Here is an 18,175-nt window from a genome sequence, read left to right as displayed (position 1 = left end):
GCAGAGCCCTGGTGGGCTGGGGGCCAGCAGTGGAGTCCCAGAGTCCCTGGAGAGCGGAGGGGCTGGTGCCATGGGGACAACGGCTGGGAGCAGTGAGACTGCTTGACTGGCTTCAGCACCTGATTGGTTGGGAGAGTCAGCAGAGCAGCTCTTAAGCCCAGCAGCAGCATCACTTTAAAGGCTGCTCAAAGCATCAGGTGCTGCTGGGAAGGCATCTGCCCTGTTCTAGCCTTGCCCCCTGATTTGCCTCATTCCAGCTAACCCAGTTCTGACCCTTGACTCAGGTTCCTGACGTCAGCTCTGACTCCAGTGTTGGCTCCTAGTTCTGGTTACTGACCCCTGTTCTGACCCCTAGGCATGGTTGCCCAAGTCCCGGTCACTGACTTTTTTACTTTTACTTCAGTCTTCACTAAAAAGTTTAATTGTGACCAGATACTCAGCACAGTTAATATTAGCAGCAATAGAGAAGGAGCTCCACCCAAAACAGGGAAGGAACATCTTAAAGAATAGGTAAGTAAGTTAGATGTATTCAAGTTGGTGGGGCCTGATGAAATGAACCAGAGCCTAGGTTGGTGCCTGGAGAGAGCATCTGGCCTTCCTGACTCTTGTCTTGCCCTGCAATTCTGTTCTGATCATTGCCATCCAACTCCTCCTCTCACAACCCTGGATGCCCCACACCCACTGCCATTCCCTTCACTGGCTCCACTCCTTGTCCTCCCCTCCCAGGCTCTGCCCTGCTCACCCCTCACCCCTGCTGCTCCCCCACTACCAGCCCCGCACCCGGGAACCAGCCCCTGCAGGTTAGTTTCACTCTCCTGAACAGAGGAACAAAGCAGCCTTTTCAACCTTTTTTTTTTTTAAGCAGATTTTTTTTAAAGCACGTGAAAAAAACAACCAACCAACCAACAACAGAGCAGAAGCCACGGCCTGGGAAAAGCCCCCAAACAAATTACTTAAAGAAATGAATAGGTGATTTAATTACATACACAAAGAAGCCAAGACTGCTGCCCTGTTTCTACATCCAAGGATCACATTAGGAGTGGGAGTTCAGGTTCAGCTCTTTGTCCTCTGTGACCTAAATCCTTTTCATAGTCACTGCTTTCCAGGCCACCTCTAGAGCATAGGGAACTGTGGCCACCAGTCTTCCTTCCTAGCTACAGGGCCTTGCTGTTGGCTGTATTAAAATACATTTGTTTTACTAATCCCAGTTTATCAAACCATCCTGGCTGCTCTGTGCAACTGCCCTGTCACTGGCATTATTTACCACCACTCCCAGCCAGCTGTGTTAGCCACAGAATTGATCAGCAGTGATTTTATATTTACTTCCAGATCGTTAATTACAAAGTTGAATAGTGAGGGGGCTACAGCCAGTCCCTGTGACTCCTCGTTAACAGCTCTCCCATTCAATGATGATGCCCCATTGTCAGTTACAAGGTCAGAGGTTTAGGTTGGACATTAGGAAAAGGTTCCTAACTGTCAGGGTGGTTAAGCACTGGAATAAATTGCCCAGGGAGGTTGTGGAATCTCCATCATTGGAGATTTTTAAGAGCAGGTTAGATAAACACCTGTCAGGGATGGTCTAGATGGTGCTGGTCCTGCCATGAGTGCAGGGGACTGGACTAGATGATCTCTCGAGGTCCCTTCCAGTCCTATGATTCCATGATTCTATAAGCCCATGAGTGAATCCATCCCTGTTCAGCACATGCACAGGGTTTTCCTGAATCAGACTCCAAAACAGAAGCTTTTGAGAACACAGGAGTCACCAAAGCAAATCAGACCAGAGTCTGACTAGTCTGAGATCCTGTCTGTGACAGAGGTCCCAATCTCTGATCCATGACAATCTTACTTCTCATACCATGATGACTCCATTTTCTTATAACCTTTCGTAAGGAACTTTGTCAAAGGCTTGTGAAATTCCACAGGAACTTTTAGCTCATCTACCTTGTCTCTCTAATATCCTGGGACCAGCTAAACTACACTTATACCGCAAACACATATACCGTGTCAGTGGGTTCTCCTTTGTTCACTGTTTTATTGACATGCTCAAAGAATTCTGATAGATTTAGGGAGACCTCATTTTTCTTTGCAGAAGCGAGGCTGGTTAGAACTTAGCATAGCACGACCGCACAGTTCTATGTTAGTTATTGTTTACCAGGCACTGACATAAAGCTCACCAGGCTGTAATTCTCAGGATTACCTCATTCAAATTGTTAAAGGTGGGTACAACATTCCCAGCCCTCAGATTCTGCAGAATAGTAACTGATTTTAATGAAAGGTAGATTACTGTTAGCAGCTCAGCCATATCACTCTTAGGTCATTTCAGAACTCGCGAGCATTTGCCATCTGGTCTTGGTGGCTGCTGTTTCTTTAACTGACCAGTTTGTTCCAATATCTCCTCTTTACACCCCAATCCATTATCTTTATTTCATGAACAGAGCAGCCCTAACACCCTGCTGAAAACTGATGCAAAGAAATCAGATATTGTCTCTCAGTATTGTCCTGACCATCCTCATTTGCTTCCTTTCCCCTGCTGATCCAAGGCATCCTTCATTTCTCTCACAGGCTTTCTGATTCTGATGGACTGAAATAATTCCCTGGTATTTGGTTTATACAGGAGTGGCGCAAGGGTTTTTGGTGCCCTAGGCGCCCGGCCATTTGACCACCCCACGCGCCGGTCCCGCGGCTCCAGTGAACCTGCTGCAGGCTTGCCTGCGGATGCTCCACTGGAGCCGCGGGATCAGCGGACTCTCTGCAGGCACGCCTGCGGGAGGTCCACTGCAGCCTTCTGCCACCCTCCCGGCAAAATGACACCCCCCCCATAATCCTGGCACCCCACTCCAGTCCTTTGTTCTCGAGATGGGGGATATTTGCTCAGCTTCCCTGCTGAGGTGTGGGGGAATCCATCTGCCTCTGGATCGTTGGTTGTTAGATGTCAGTGTCCGGGTGTGACACTCTGTTCCTCAAAGCAGCACCCTGGAACTACCCTATTCACCACTGTGATATGACTATGATAGGTTGTGTGCTACTTAGTACATGGATCATAAGTCATACTTATGCCTTGCGAGGCACCGTTCTAAAAGTCTTCATCTGTTGAAAAATAATATCCTGTTGGATTGTCTGTGCTCTCATTGTATGGAAAGTTATGAAGTGTTGCTGTATGTGTCTCTGCAATATGTTGTGAGGTTGAAAAAACTCACAACCAGCCTTTCAGGTATAACAAAGGAGTAGCCATCAATAGCCAAACAGCTTTTATGGCTCATCACTCACAATCCTCTATCCCAGAGATTTCTCGGAAAAGGCACATACGCCATAGGGGAGGACTAACCCACATACAGCAAAGATCTTCCTAGCAAGCTGGAAGGAAGCATAAAAGAGAGACAGTGACATCCTCCCTTGGCCTCTCTCAACACTTAGCAGCACAGCTGAAAGACAAGGCTTTGAACTGGGGAAGGGTTGTGATGGTCCCAGATGGGAAGGCAGTCCCAGCCTGTGTACTGAGGAACTGTAACCTGCTTTTATCATCTGTCAGGGTGAGAAAAGCTGTTTGATTCAACTCTTGCTTAGACTAAAAGTTTAGGATTTTGAATGTGTGTTTACTTTTTATGTTCTTAAGGTAACTATCTCTGACCTTCATGCTTACCACTTACAATCAATCTTTCTCTAGTTAACAACCTTATTTTAATGTTTTATCACGACCAGTAAGTTTGTCTAAAGTGCTTGGGAAACTGCTCAGGTTACAAAGGCTGGTGCATGTCCACTTTCCTTTGACGAAGTGGCGAACTAGGTAATGAACTTACAGTGACCAGGCTTCTGACCAGCGCAAGACGGTACAGTCCTGGTGTGCAAGACTGCAGACCTGGGAGGAATTGGTTGGAGCCTCCCTATTGATGGTTCATGAGTGGCAGGGAGATCATTCATGTAACACTGCTGCGTGTGTCCCTGCCTGTGCATGGCTGTGTAAGTGCAGTGCCTGCTAGAGGCTTGGAGCATCACATCAGCATCACAATGTGAGAGGCAGCCCCAGTTGGAGGGTTTGGAGGGCTCAGGGGTCCCACAGTCCAGGTTGCACCCCAGGGACCTGTCACAAAGGGTAACGGTTTCCCATTGTCTTCTAGGATTCTCCATTAATATGGGGTTGGCCTCAGTCAGTCCTTTTCCAATGACCTATTCAGTCTCAAGATATCCAGATCACATTCACACCTATGTCTCTTAGCTTGTCCTGAGAGAAAACAGTCCTTTCTCACCCACTGGGTAACACTGCAGGATATAGGGGAAACTGAGGCACACATCAGATTCATAAAAGTATTACAGAAAATTCCCACTTAGTCACAGGGGGAACCTGGCCCAACATGCTGGCTTTTGTGGATCCCCTTCTCAGATGTCTCTCTCTCTCCCCATGCACTGCATAAGGAGCCCAGGCACCTAACACCAGCTTTGTGGATCACAAGGCTGTTCCATTGCTGTTCCAAACACCTAAATATTAGGCCTTGCAACATCTAAGTCCCTTTCTGGATCTGGGCCACAGCTCCCAGTTCTGTGGAGAGCTGGCCATGTTGGATGTTAGAGGGTAAAGGCTGGAGAAGGGATTTTGTAGGCATGGCTAATATCATTCAGAGAGGTGCTGTTTCTACACCAATGGAAAATCTCTGTTGCTGCAGGCTGCATCTACATAAAGGAGTTGTGCCGGCATAGACTGTAACATAGACACAGTCTGAGGGAGAGCAATGTACAGTGCTCACATGCACCATGGTCCCCTGTACAGCATCCTCACCGAGAGAAGATAGAGTGACTGGCTGGAGCCAAGAAGAGTCCAAGCTGCAGGAACTGGCTGACATGAGGATGAGACGTGTCTCCTTGTCCCTAATGACAATTCCCAACTCATCGCACAGCAGGAGGCAGCTGGTAGAAGGGAAATGGCTGGTTGCTGTTAGGGCAGCACTTTCTTGGGAACAAGGATATGAAATTAAACCTGTTATTCCTGGTTCACACTGGGGTGCACAGGAGAATAGGGCCAAGTAAATTGGATGCAGCTGCCAAGTGGCCTATATCATCTGATAAGTCTGCAGCAGCTGTTCCCTGCAGAGCGGGATGGGGGGGACACATCCTGACAGGGCTGGGCTGCTGTGGGTGGGGGCGGTTCTTCACAGGCCCATGGGTGGGTGGTGCCTTTGGGCGGAGACAGCACAGAGCTGCTCACTCCAGGGCATGCAGAGAGGCACTGAGCTTGGGGGAAGCCCATGGGGCCTGGCAGCTCCCAGGGACATATGGAGCCTGAGGAGACACTGAGCCCATAGATGGACAGTAAGGACTGATCAGCCCCAACCTAACCATCTCTTCATTCAGGCCCTGAGCCTGGACAGAGCCTCACCCCAGAGAGACAGATTCAGGGTCCTGCATGTCTCTGACTCTCCCCAAGATACAGAGCGATTTGTCTTCATGTAGCTGGGACAGGGCTGATGGGGGGTACCACTTCTGCCTGCACATCCTGGGGGGGGGGAGCTCTCTGCTCCAGGGCAAGGAGGGGAGACAGCTGGGCTCACTGGCCCCCAGGGCCAGGGTAGGACAGCCGCTGGGCAGGGCCCATCAGTAACTGGGGGCTGCACGTGGCTCAGGCTCAGGGCTTGTTTGGGGCCACCAGGGTTTTTATCCCCAGGGGGAGGGGTTTGTGCAGAGGGGGATCCCTGAGGTGAGATTCCCTTTGGGGAAGGAGCCCCCCAAACTCTCTCATGCCTGGGGCATCTGCACAGAGAGACTGGAAACCTCCCCGCCCCCATCACATCTTCTCAGGATCTGGGAGATGGGAACTTCCCTCCCCACTTACTGCTCCTGCTGCTTCTTCCAGTCTCTTCTCCATCTCTCGCTTCCTCCCTCCATCCTCCGGCTGGGAGTTTCAGTCGTTGGCCCGGGGTATTTGCTCTCCCGGGGCTGGTTCGACTCAGGCAGGTGCTCAGGGGAGCAGAGCCTGGGTGCGGGGGGAGGGCTAGGGAGGGCAGCAGCTCTGGGACAGTAGCAGAGCTGGGGCGAGGAGGAGCTGTTGATGGAGTCACTTTCCTGCCTGGCCCCGGCCCTTCCCCTGGGTCTGTCCCCTCAGCTGCAGACTCTGGCTCAGGAGCTGGTGTCGGCAGAGCTTGGGGCTGCCCCAGAGGCTGGTTCCAGACACCATACAAAGTCATTCCCTGCCCCCCCCACCAGGGAGTTTTAATGGCCAACTCTTGAGTTTTCATGAAAGCTCTAGGTGGCTCAGGGCTGGTGCTCAAGGCTACTGCTGGGGGTGAAGGGGGAGGTGGCAGGGTCTGATCACTGCTGCGCTGGTCAGAGCAGCAGCAGCCCAGAGAGGGGGACCCTCCCAGCCCCCCAGAGCAGGGACTGAGGGCAGGGCTGGGCCATGTCCACGGAATCTCTGGGGCTGAGCTAATGGGCTGAGTTCCGATCAATCCCATGATCCCCTCCCCCAACCCCAGTGGCCTCCACAACAGGGAACAGACGCAGGAGGGGAAGCAAATAGCCCAGATGGGGCCATGACCCTGCTGCTCAGTGCAGACAGACACTCCCAACCAGAGACCCCCTGCAACATCCCCCTCTGCTCAGCACCCTGCCCCTGCCCCCTCCATCAAGCACCTCGTGCCCCTGGTCCCTCTGCACAGTGCAACCTGCTCCCTCTGCACAGCATCCCCTGCCCCTTCCCCCAGCACTACTGCCCCCCCTGCCAAGCAGCCGTTAGTCACGGCAAGAGCCCTCCCCCACAGACCAATAAGATGATTCCCATGGGAGCCCTCCCACACACACACTCATGCACAAACACACACACCTATGTACATGCACACGCACACACACAGACTCCACCTTAAAAAAAAGTCAGAATTTTGTTTTTGGTATTTGCAAAATTCCTTGTCAGTTTCCATACAGGGGACACGTCTACATATGTCCTCAGAGCTGTTCATATGTTTGTCTGATCTGCTGTTCTTGTTGCCTAAATCTGGTTCATGTCACCCACTGTGAACATTGTTTCATTCAAATTAATTATTTACTTTTCAATGTGTTATTTTTGTTGCTCTTATAAAGTTTCTTCTGTCATTTAGTATCTTTAATATTGAAGTTTTGGTTTTTTGTAATAGCACAAGTATATTCCTTGTGATCCTATTATTTCAGTGCTGACTGATTTCCCGGGTTGCCCATCTTGTGGTCCAGGGCAAGTAATTTGTGATAGAAGGGGGTCCCCGTCACATATTGCTACTCGCACGTGTTCCATGGGTAGCTATTTGAAATGGGTGTGTTGGTGTCACTAGGTATAAATCTAGGTAGCTCGGGAGGGTGGAAGATCACGAGTGCCAATGAAGTCCTCCTGCTCAGGCCTCAATGAACCAATGTTCCTCCATGTTAAACACTTTGTGTAACCTAGTGTAACCTAATGTACTAATAGCTGCAAAAATGTAGCGTTAGCAGTTAGTTTTTGGTTGTAACAGCTAGTTCTCTGCTGTAATACATAGAAGCTAGGCTAAAGCACACTCAAGGCCGTTTTAAGATACTGTATACATGTCTCAGCAGCGGAGAGGGGGGGAGGAAGGGGGAAGACAAAAGATTGAATGAGAAAAGATACTGCAGCTGGATGGGAAAGGAGGGGGGAGTGAGACATCAGCTAGTCAGCAAGAAAAAGTTTTGTAGTAAAATGGGATATAAAAGGAAGAAACTGCTTGTTTTAGGTGTGCAGGATTTGAGATTGTTTCTCCCTTGCACCTTATTTGAGCTCAAATAAACTTGGTTGCTGGCTTCTCCACCCTGGTGTGTTCATTGGCGCTAAGCACTCTGGGCAACGAACCGCTGTTGCTTGCCTCTGGCACCCTCAGTGCCTGCAACAGTTCTTGGCGTCCCTGGGTGGGCTGAGGCGAAAATTAGCCTTGCCTGGATCCCTCCTGGTGGCCAACAGATCGCGGTGACGACCGACGCCCAGTGCACACCGGTGACTTCACCGGGGACCTCGGCCGACAAGCGGTGTGAGCGACTCTGGAGGGTACAACGGTGCAACGGGCTCAGATAGTGGAGAAGCAGTTGCAGGCGATGGAGTGGAACCGGACCCTGGCGATGGTGAGGAACCGGTCCCTTGGATAAGGTAGGAACAGTCCGGTTGTCTGGACTCTCTCTGTTAGGACCTGGGGATGCCCAGCGTCTACCTGTGACACGGTGCAGGTACAGAGCAAGGTGGGGAAAGCACGGTGTACCCCCCTAGAATCCATTCTAGAAAATTGGAAGGTGTTTGGATCGGATCCGATGACCAAAAGTAGGTTACAAAGGTTTTGTACAGTAGACTGGCCTCAGTACTAATTAGAGGCTCAGGAAAGGTGGCCACCTGGAGGATCAGTAAATTACAGTATGAGCCTCCAATTACTCCTGTTTTGTCAGTGAAAAGGTAGTTTCTGAAACTGTTTGTATGAAAAGCTCTGGTTAAAAAAAAAGAAAAAAAGAAAAAAAAAACAAATAAACCCCGTAGCTCCTGTTCTTCCCCCTGTCTGGCGGAGAGCAAGGATCCAAAAGCAGGTTAGGGATAGTTCAGGGACAGAGGAGGGACCTATCTAGGAAGGGGAGACCCTATGTCCTAGTGCACTCTCTCCCTGTTGTGGCTGCAAAAAAAAAAAGGGGCCAGTTGAGTGACTGTTACCGGAAGATGCTCAGAGTACCCTGTGAAGCAAAAGCTTGTGACCAGGACTACTCTAAAGCAAGCCCGGTAACTAGTGGTTCTTTAGGAGGTCCGACCCATGGTGGGCTGACTCGGCCTGGCATCGTCCGGTGAGGAAGCTACCTGGGTCTAGGAGTGTGTGTACCCAACTTCCCTTCCCCTTTCCTTTCCGTGTGGGCTACTGACAGTCTGATCATATCACTGGACGCAATCAGAGTAAGCGGCGCCATCTCCCAGAGACTAGCCGACGCTCTTTGCTGAAGGGAGGTGTAGGAGGGTCGTGGCCATCCTTGTTAGCCTCTCCTGTGTGAGTACCCTGTAGGGAAAAATCCGTAGTTTATGAGCCGCTAGTGCGGACAGGGCACCCTCCCTGTGTAAATGGAAAATGGCGGGGGGGGGGGGCAGTCTAAACATTGCATCTCACCTCCTAAGTGTACCCCCGCATATTACATGTACGTACATTATGGTTCATCAACCTGCAGATATTTAGAGAACTGGAATATTTACACGCGTGAAAATCCATCTAAACAATGCCCACTAGAAGGTACTTCAATCTAGATAAGATCATACATCTAAGAGGAGCGTTTAATTACCAAAAAGCCCTAACACAGTGTGAGCAAATTTGTCTATAGAGGAAAGGAATGGGTTAATTTGAAATTCATCTTGGCCCAGGGATAAAAAGAAAGTTGCTCTGCATTCAAGGTCAAGAATCAACGTAGACTATGCTTAGTACAAAGAAAAACAGCTTTCAGCCCCAGCTGGCTGTGGAAAAAGGAAAATTGACAGAGGCGAACCAAAGGCAATATAAGTTACAGAACTAAGATTACATTTGCAAAGCTTAACTGTCCAGTAAGATCCAACAGTGCGCCTTTGTGACCCCGGAGCCAGTGTGGCTTGGTGACACCGAAGAAGCCACAGGCAGCTGACCTGGACTGGAATCTCTGAAAGAGACACCGCAGGAGATTCCAGGGTGTAAGAGAACAGCCCTCCCAAGAGCGGAAGCATGTTGGAAATTCTGGACAAGCTGTTTACAGGATAATCTCTCATCCACCTCTCCCCCTTCTCTGAACATTATACACAGAAGTGGCCAGTCTGGACGTACGTTTGTGAGTATGAAAGGAGTTTAGGGCTTGGGGCATTAATGTTTTTCCTGAGTGATGTGGGAGCGTTCCCAATACTCTCCATTGTCATTCTATTATTTTATTAATGAAGCTTTAAAATTCAGTTATATGGTGTGTTTTCTTTATCTTCCCCCAACGATCCTGTAGTGTCAGCCTGATCACTTGACACGAGGGATAGATTGGTAACAGAAATTTGTCTCAGTTTGGTGAGCAATTATAAAGGGGGAAACCCTGCAGAATTTAAACCATCTATTTGTTTTACCCTTGTTATTTTATGTTTGCTTTGCTTGGTACTGTTGGTGTTATATGTTGAGAACTGCATAATTAAAAGTGAGCCCTAATAGGATAAGGAAACGCTATCTGGTTCTGGTTCTGTTTTGTTTAACCGGTTACTGTTGTTTTTCTGCTCTGTTCATTTGGGCGTTAGGAGTGTGGGCAGAACTGAACCTCTCGTTTGTAATTCCTCAGAGTGGAAGCCATGCGTGCGAGGAAGCTCTGAGGTCGAATTGAGATCCTTCTGTCCCGTCCCCTGTAGCGGTCAGTGTATAGAAGTGGGAAAACCTGGCTTAGACTGTAATTCCCTCTGCTCTCTGTGTAATTCTCTTTTCTGTTTAAGTGTCAGCAGACGGATGGGTCTCTGGGTAAATCCTCTAAAGGGGTTTGGATTATATGTTAAGTAAATGGCCTTTGCCCAATGGGCCATGTGTTTTTATCCAGGTGGCAAGCCTCACGAGGGAGGACTCGGGTAGTCTTGTGAGTAACAATGTTTAAGGAAAGAGACCAGGAGGGGTGGGGGCTAGTTGAGAAGCCCACCCTCCTAGCTAAATTTGCAGTGGAACAAGTTGGTGCCCATGGAAGGGACAGTTCAGCGAGAAAGCAGGATCGGGCCCAGGCAGGCAGGCAACAGAGAGATTGGAAAACGGGTTGGAAATACTGTGAGGGTGTAGTGGAAGGAAGGAGTCAGTAAATGAAAGCATGGGGATTTCAAATACCCAGGACTTACTTGGAATGGTGATTTAAGTTGATAAAAGTGGCTGTTGGGAGACAAGCAAGTGATTTAAGGGAGAGTGAAAAGTTAACTCTGTAGTTGCTGGAGGGAACAGCAGTTGAAATTTGTAAAAATGCTAAAGAAGAAAGCTCGTGGTGTCTGTGAAATGTTTGTAAATAAATTCAGGCAAAAAAAAATTATTAGACTGCAATCATTTGATTTGGCTATGAATAACTTAGTTGAATTAGCTGAAAAATGTATACAGTGCTATGTAATTGAAAATCTGGGCTGCCTATGAAACTAATACAAGAAACTATGGGGTAATTCCTCTGTTTTGCCTGAAATCAACAAGGGTATTTGTATATTTTAAGTGACTGCCCAGAAGGGGTAGACCTCTGTTTTTTTGTCTTTCAGATAATCAGAGAAAATTGATGCCAGCTGATGTGACACTGAGCAGATCAAGAGTGACTACACGGCTCTGGGAGTACGGGTTAAGGAGTTTGGAGCGCAGGTGGTATTCTCTTCTATTCTTCCTGTCGACGGTAGGGGCCCGGGCAGAGACAGATGCATCGTGGAGGTGAATGCCTGGCTGCGAAGATGGTGTCGCCAGGAGGGCTTTGGCTTCCTCGACCATGGGATGCTGTTTGAGGAAGGACTGCTAGGCACAGATGGCGTTCACCTTTCGAGGAGGGGAAAGGCCTTATTTGCGAACAGACTGGCTAACCTAGTAAGGAGGGCTTTAAACTAGGTTCGACAGGGACAGGTGAGCAAACCCCACAGGTAAGTGGGGAACAAGACCTGGGAGATGGGTTGGAAACAGGAGGGAACACGGGCTATAATGGCAGTGAGGAAGGAGGGTCAGGGCAAAGCTGGGAGGCAAGATCAAACCAGTATCTTAGATGCCTATATACAAATGCAAGAAGTATAGGTAATAAGCAGGAAGAACTGGAAGTGCTAATAAATAAATACAACTATGACATTGTTGGCATTACTGAAACTTGGTGGGATAATACACACGACTGGAATGTTGGTGTGGATGGGTATAGTTTGCTCAGGAAGGATAGACAGGGGAAAAAGGGAGGAGGTGTTGCCTTATATATTAAAAATGTACACACTTGGACTGAGGTGGAGATGGACATAGGAGATGGAAGTGTTGAGAGTCTCTGGGTTAAGCTAAAAGGGGTAAAAAACACGGGTGATGTCGTGCTGGGAGTCTACTACAGGCCACCTAATCAGGTGGAAGAGGTGGATGAGGCTTTTTTCAAACAACTAACAAAATCATCCAAAGCCCAAGATTTGGTGGTGATGGGGGACTTCAACTATCCAGAAATATGTTGGGAAAATAACACTGTGGGGCACAGACTATCCAATAAGTTCCTGGACTGCATTGCAGACAACTTTTTATTTCAGAAAGTTGAAAAAGCTACTGGGGGGAAGCTATTCTAGACTTGATTTTAACAAATAGGGAGGAACTCGTTGAGAATTTGAAAGTAGAAGGAAGCTTGGGTGAAAGTGATCATGAAATCATAGAGTTTGCAATTCTAAGGAAGGGTAGAAGGGAGTACAGCAAAATAGAGACAATGGATTTCAGGAACGCGGATTTTGGTAAGCTCAGAGAGCTGATAGGTAAGGTCCCATGGGAATCAAGACTGAGGGGAAAAAACAACTGAGGAGAGTTGGCAGTTTTTCAAAGGGACGCTATTAAGGGCCCAAAAGCAAGCTATTCCGATGTATGGGAAGGTAGAAAATGTGGCAAAAGACCACCTTGGCTTAACCACGAGATCTTGCATGACCTACAAAATAAAAAGGCGTCATATAAAAAACGGAAACTAGGTCAGATTACAAAGGACGAATATAGGCAAATAACACAGGAATGCAGAGGCAAGATTAGAAAGGCAAAGGCACAAAATGAGCTCAAACTAGCTATGGGAATAAAGGGAAACAAGAAGACTTTTTATCAATACATTAGAAGCAAGAGAAAGACCAAGGACAGGGTAGGCCCACTGCTTAGTGAGGAGGGGGAAACAGTAACGGGAGACTTGGAAATGGCAGAGATGCTTAATGACTTCTTTGTTTTGGTCTTCACTGAGAAGTCTGAAGGCATGTCTAATATAGTGAATGCTTACGGGAAGAGGGTAGTTTTAGAAGATAAAATAAAAAAAGAGCAAGTAAAAAATCACTTAGAAAAGTTAGATGCCTGCAAGTCACCAGGGCCTGATGAAATGCATCCTCAAATACTCAAGGAATTAATAGAGGAGGTATCTGAGCCTCTAGCTATTATCTTTGGGAAATCATGGGAGACGGGGGAGATTCCAGAAGACTGGAAGGGGGCAAATATAGTGCCCATCTATAAAAAGGGAAATAAAAACAACCCAGGAAACTACAGACCAGTTAGTTTAACTTCTGTGCCAGGGAAGATAATGGAGCAGATAATTAAAGAAATCATCTGCAAACACTTGGAAGGTGGTAAGGTGATAGGGAATAGCCAGCATGGATTTGTAAAGAAAAAATCGTGTCAAACTAATCTGATAGCATTATTCGATAGGATAACGAGCCTTGTGGATAAGGGAGAAGCGGTGGATGTGATATACCTAGACTTTAGTAAGGCATTTGATATGGTTTCGCATGATATTCTTATAGATAAACTAGGAAAGTACAATTTAGATGGGGCTACTATAAGGTGGGTGCATAACTGGCTGGATAACCGTACTCAGAGAGTAGTTATTAATGGCTCCCAATCCTGCTGGAAAGATATAACAAGTGGGGTTCCGCAGGGGTCTGTTTTGGGACCGGCTCTGTTCAATATCTTCATCAACGATTTAGATGTTGGCATAGAAAGTACGCTTATTAAGTTTGCAGACGATACCAAACTGGGAGGGATTGCAACTGCTTTGGAGGATAGGGTCAAAATTCAAAATGATCTGGACAAATTGGAGAAATGGTCTGAGGTAAACAGGATGAAGTTCAATAAAGATAAATGCAAAGTGCTCCACTTAGGAAGGAACAATCAGTTTCACACATACAGAATGGGAAGAGACTGTCTAGGAAGGAGTATGGCAGAAAGAGATCTAGGGGTCATAGTGGACAACAAGCTTAATATGAGTCAATAGTGTGATACTGTTGCAAAAAAAGCGAACGTGATTCTGGGATGCAACAACAGGTGTGTTGTAAACAAGACACGAGAAGTCATTCTTCCACTTTACTCTGCGCTGGTTAGGCCTCAACTGGAGTATTGTGTCCAGTTCTGGGCACTGCATTTCAAGAAAGATGTGGGGAAATTGGAGAGGGTCCAGAGAAGAGCAACAAGAATGATTCAAGGTCTTGAGAACATGACCTATGAAGGAAGGCTGAAGGAATTGGGTTTATTTAGTTTGGAAAAGAGAAGACTGAGAGGGGACATGATAGCAGTTTTCAGGTATCTAAAAGGATGTCATCAGGAGGAAGGAGAAAACTTGTTCACCTTAGACTCCAATGATAGAACAAGAAGCAATGGGCTTAAACTGCAGCAAGGGAGATTTAGGGTGGACATTAGGAAAAAGTTCCTAACTGTCAGGATAGTTAAACACTGGAATAGATTGTCTAGGGAAGTTGTGGAATCTCCATCTCTGGAGATATTTAAGAGTAGGTTAGATAAATGTCTATTAGGGATGGTCTAGACAGTATTTGGTCCTGCCATGAGGGCAGGGGACTGGACTCGATGACCTCTCGAGGTCCCTTCCAGTCCTAGAGTCTGTCAGTCTATGAGTCTATGAACAGCATTCAACGTACCATGCATTTACTGGCACAATAGAAATTATGTTTTGTGTTCTATGTTCTGTCTTGTGGTGTTTGTCTTGTGGCCAGAATTTTTGTGTTTAATATTTTTATAAAATAGTCTAGTTTAAAATCAAACAAAAAGGTTAAATTAAAATGCAGATACTTGTTTTGTTCAACTTGGAATACAAAGTGTTTGAATAAATCAGGAGAATGTGATACACTAAAGTTTAATGCATTTCCTTAAGTAAAGAAAAGAAACTTCATTGGCCAAGTTGTTAATTGCAAAAATTGTTGTTAAAATTTGCATACCAACATTCTTTGAAAGCAAAGACATGAAAAATTAACCCACTCCCCATATTGTACATGGGATCCTTCTGGCTACCTCAGATTTCTAGCCAGAGGGCTGGGGATGGTGGGAAGCTATTGGACTAGAGGTTGTATTAAGTGAACTCCTCAAAGTGGGTGTGCTTGTCCTGGCTTGTTGCTCCAAAGTTCTGTAATAAGGTTATTTTAGTGGAAGGGTATATATGGCATACATTAAATAATAAGACTATTGGACTGTATAATGACAATGTGTATGTCTTCATTGTTGGAAAAAGGTGTATAAGTGAAAAGTGGAAGTTTCCTTTGTAGGTTAAAAGAAGCCAAAAACGGGAAAAGGACAAAGAACAGAATGAGTTAACTGGAAAAAAAAGAATTAGCTAGCAAGCTCAGGCTATAGATAAGACATTGACTCCACTCAAGGACACTGCTCACAGTTAAGACTTGGCTAACAGCTAGGAAAAGGAGGGCTTGAATTTGCCTACGCAGCTATAAGGTTTGCAAAACACTGCCAGGCACTAACGAAATGTTAGGTTTCTTTTCTCACAGGTAAAGAAGCGCTACCCAAAGACCCTAGCAGCCCTGCCACTCCTTGGAATCAGGAAACTGGATTGATGTAAAGGTCTACCAATGAAAGACTGCTCTGGCTCCACGCTGGAAAGGCCCTTATTAAGTCCTGGTGACTACCAACATCGCTATGTAGGGCCAAAGACTGACTGCCTGTACCCATGATTTTCACTGCAAAAAGACCCCTCCACATCTGGAGAATTCTCCTACTGAAGATTAGCCTATTTCTCCTTCTAGCTCCACTGTGCCTTCTGGACAGCAGGGAAAAAGTACAAGGTGAAGTGCTAGTAACCTCTCCTTTGTCCACTGACAGATCTACTGTGCCTTTGAATTTTTCTGGAAAAAACAAAACCATTACAGAGTGATGTGCTAGTAACCTCTCCCCTGTAGGATGCTGCACCATGACTGTTTTGGGAAAGAAGAAGGAACACTCGCTCCACTGAAATTGCCAAAGTCCAGGAATTCCTGACTAGAAAGGACATTAAGAACCGACCCTGGTGAAGAAACAAAAAATTATACCCTGGCGGGAGGACATTTGTGGGACCCATGCTTGGGAATGTGGTATTGATTGGATTTTGGGGTTTATTCTACAGGCTGCACCCTGTGTTTTGGATAAATCCTTCAGCATGTATTGCTCTCTTTAATTGGATTTTAAATAACAAGTACCCGAAGAGTTTGTTCTGCCACTAGAAATTTTACCCGTATTGAAATCATTCCAGTGACTAATAATGTAACCCCCTCCTATGCTATTAATGTTAATGCCTTTTGACAGTACCTGAGAATAGTTAAATAACAGGTGTATTATAGTACTACACCAAGGAAAGATGGTATTGAATATAACTGAGGCTGGGAAGACATTGCAGTGGGATCTAGCATGTGTAGGAATTCAGGATTTCCTGAATGACCAGCTGATGGCCATTCGGAGTGATCTTGAGAACCAGACTTGGCCCACTGCCCTTACAGACGCCTCAGGAATACCATCTGATCTGTGACTATGAAGACATACTTGGACACTTTCTGGGTGGAAGTGTGGCTTCACAGGGTGGGGTGTGCGCCCTTATAGGGGATGAATGCTGTTCTTATGTCCCAGAAAACACACAGGATATTAACAAGCACATCCTGTCAGTCAAACAGGCTTTTGAACGTGGAAAGCCCAGGAAAGGGAACCCACTATTTCTGATTCCCTCTGGGGCTGGTTACTCTACCTGGGGAAACTAGGGGAAGGCATTGTTCGCCTCCTGCTCACTGGGGTGGTGTTGTGTATCGTTACTCTTCTCTTGCTTGCTTGCAGTAAAGCACTTCAGCTCCCTAGAGCTTAATCATACGTTATTCTTTGAATGTGAGAACACTCAGCCAACAGTTTCTTGAGTATTCTCAAAGGAGGGAGTTGTTGGTGTCACTGGGCATAAATCTAGGTAGCTCGGGAGGGTGGAAGATCACGAGTGCCGATGAAGCGCTCCTGCTCAGGCCTCAATGAACCAATGTTCCTCCATGTTAAACACTTTGTGTAACCTAGTGTAACCTAATGTACTAATAGCTGCAAAAATGTAGTGTTTGCAGTTAGTTTTTGGTTGTAACAGCCAGTTCTCTGCTGTAATACATAGAAGCTAGGCTAAAGCACGCTCAAGGCCGTTTTAAGATACTGTATACATGTCTCAGCAGGGGAGAGGGGGAGGAAGGGGGAAGACAAAAGATTGAATGAGAAAAGATACTGCAGCTGGATGGGAAAGGAGGGGGGAGTGAGACATCAGATAGTCAACAAGAAAAAGTTTTGTAGTAAACACCTGGGATATAAAAGGCAGAAACTGCTTGTTTTAGGTGTGCAGGATTTGAGATTGTTTCTCCCTTGCACCTTATTTGAGCTCAAATAAACTTGGTTGCTGGCTTCTCCACCCTGGTGTGTTCATTGGCGCTAAGCACTCTGGGCAATGAACCACTGTTGCTTGCCTCTGGCACCCTCAGTGCCTGCAACAGGTGGATGGCAGCCCCTCCTGTCACAATTTGCTACATCTGTCAAATGTCTATTTTATTTCTGGACACAAATGGAAACAAGATTTTTCTCATTTAAAAAATTATATTACATGAGAATGTGTTTTGTGCCCAAATTTAAAACCGATTTCACAGTTGTAGCTCATTGTGATGGGAGCACTTCCATCTAGCAGAGCTTCTGCCTTTGGCCTATGGGGAACTGTGGATGTAGTGAATTGCGATAGTGCAGGGAAAAACCCCAGCTGCGTGTCAGTAACTGCTACCAGCTGGGAATTGTGACAGGGAGCAGTTTGTAACAGGACCCCTGGCTCCACAGGAAAGGTCAGTATCTCCCTGGAGCAAGTGCTCTAAGTAAAGGTCTCAGGCCTGGGGCATCCCCAAGGGCCACCACAGGGCTCTAGCTCAGGGAGGTCAGGCAGGAGCCAGGGACCTGCCCCGAGTCTGGGAGACCAACAGCAGGAACAGCAAACCCCAAACCACACACAGCTAATGGAGAGCTAGAGTCACACACCATGGGGCAGGGACAGGAAAACACACAGGACGCTGGTGTAAATCAGGAATAACCCAGTAGAGTCACTGTGACCCCTAAATCCTTTCCACAGTCATTGCTTCCAGGATACAGCCCCCTCCCCCCGCATTCTGTTGGTATGGTCCACGTCGCTTGTTCCTAAATGAGGAACTTTCTACTTATCTCCATTAATAAACATTTGGGGGGGCAGGGGTTGCACTTCTGGAGGAATCTGAGCCCCCTTTCCCTGACCC

Source organism: Gopherus flavomarginatus, chromosome 12, assembly GCF_025201925.1.
Source record: "Gopherus flavomarginatus isolate rGopFla2 chromosome 12, rGopFla2.mat.asm, whole genome shotgun sequence".
Lineage (NCBI taxonomy): Eukaryota > Metazoa > Chordata > Testudines > Testudinidae > Gopherus > Gopherus flavomarginatus.
This window is presented reverse-complemented; position numbering follows the sequence as displayed.